The following is a 2,376-nucleotide window of genomic DNA, read 5'->3' as shown; positions in this document are numbered from 1 at the left end:
GAGAGAGAGAGAGAGAGAGAGAGAGAGAGAGAGAGAGAGAGAGAGAGAGAGAGATTAAAAGCGAGTTTAGATCCAAAAGCGCATTTTAGTAGACAGCGTTGCCATTGGGAACGCGAACAAAAAAATCGTGAACATTCGTCACAGCGCAGCGCGTGCGCGCGCGCGTTCAGACAATCGCGACAAGCAATATTGTATACCACACTGCCACCTCGCGGACGAAATAAGTATAAACGAAAACGCAACAAGGTTGTGCCGTGAGCGCTGTATGCTGTACAGTGCATGTGAACGTATGACCGCGCTAGACCTTTACTGAGACATAGACATATACTAATACATACATATACTAATGCATTTACATATACATTAATTTTACATATAGGGGAGACCTGGGTAAGATGGGACACGTTTTTAGAAACCCTGTAAACCCCTCTAAACCAAAACCCCTTTACCTCCAAAATATCTTTGTGGGTGATCAATAACAATGAAAAGAATAAGATTATTCATGGTTACTAAATTTAAGTGAATATTGATCGATTTATAGACCATCAAACATTTTGGTCACCGTCCCATCTTACCCCGCTGTTCTGGGTAAGATGGGACACAAGATTATTCATTGAAAATTTTCATACAAATTTGCTTAAAATTGATTTCAAATGGTAACATTTTTTTCAAATAATTCAGATAATTTGCTTTTTTTTAATGCGCTACTAAGACATTTGCGTTGAACACGCACGTAAGGGGAGCGACTCCGTAACCACACCGTTTAGTGGTTGTTTTTGCCGGTGGTATTTCAGTGAATATTATTACAAGTTCGTTTAAGCTATACACATGAATATAATATTCTAGCACTTAAAATATATAAACGCATAATATGTATAAATAGCTAATATTACCTGTTATTCGTTTTTTATACATGTATAATACTAATAGTATAACACACACACACGCACACGCACGCACGCACACACAAACACACACACAGCCACACACACACACACACACACACACACACACACACACACACACACACACACTACTACACACACACACATCACACACACACACACACACACGCACACGCACACACACACACACCACACAACACACACACGCACAACATACGCACCACCACACACCGGCGCCGCGCACGCACGCATGAACGCATCACACACACACACAATACGCCACCACACACATACACGCACACCATCGCACAGGACGCACACACGCACACACACCACACGCGACACTGCACACGCACACGAGCATCACTGCACAGCTCTCGACTCTACACGCCACACGCACACTGCATCACGCACACGCACACGCACACGCACACGCAGCCTCACGCATCACGCACACGCACACGCACACGCACACCACCAGCACACACACTGATACTGTAGGTACTGTGCTATTGAGACATGATATGAGAGTCATTGGCAGGGGCCGTGTACAGGCATTTGTACAGGGGGTTGTCTAACCGTAACCCAACTTGGTGGCACGCGAAGGGGGTCGGGGGTGGTCCCTCCCCGCAGAATTTTGAATAGTACTCCTCCCAGATAGCGTTTTCTGCGCGAGCAGGCGGTGGGGGGGGGGTCCGACCAACACCCTGGACCCCCCCCCCTGTACACGGCCCTGCATATTGAGTAATTGATAGTAGATGCTACATCGGCGACGGATTTCCGGCAGGCTAAACACGAAACCCATAAGCGTGCCTCCTCGTCGACCAACCGACAATTAACAATGATACTAATAATCATAATTGAACCGACATAACACTTTTACTCATCTCGTGCGTGTGCCCGTGTGCTCGTGTGCGATGCCTCGGCGGGGGTGATTGTGCGGGGTGCGTGTGTCTGCACAGCCATGAGACCCATAGGATATCATATAACAACGGTGTATGATGATATCTATAATATTATTATAACAACGTATTATAAATTATGAACACTGTGTTATATGATATCGTTAATATTAATATAACAACGTATCTATATAACAACGGTGTTATAATTTATTGATATCAAGAGTACATAGCCAATGTAATTATCTCTATTACTACTCTTGATGATTCTATGATAGAGACACTATATTATTTTACGATTTACTTCTATAGCGTCTGCACGTTCCAGACCACATTTTCCGCTTGCTAGCCCTGGCACAGTCAAGGTCACGCAGCCTGCCCACCGGATGCGTCTTACATACAGAGCAGTAATAACATCTTCACACTGAACTCTTCTATGTCGCGGATGTCATTGAGATACACATTTACGATGCTCTACTTGCGCGTGGAAAAAGTACCGGCGGGGCTATCTCTGGTCTCTCAACGGCGACACTGCAACGTCTGCTGGCAGTATTTGCCGATAACACTTA

Source organism: Priapulus caudatus, unplaced genomic scaffold (assembly GCF_000485595.1).
Source record: "Priapulus caudatus unplaced genomic scaffold, Priapulus_caudatus-5.0.1 Scaffold414, whole genome shotgun sequence".
NCBI classification, from domain to species: domain Eukaryota; kingdom Metazoa; phylum Priapulida; class Priapulimorpha; order Priapulimorphida; family Priapulidae; genus Priapulus; species Priapulus caudatus.
This window is presented reverse-complemented; position numbering follows the sequence as displayed.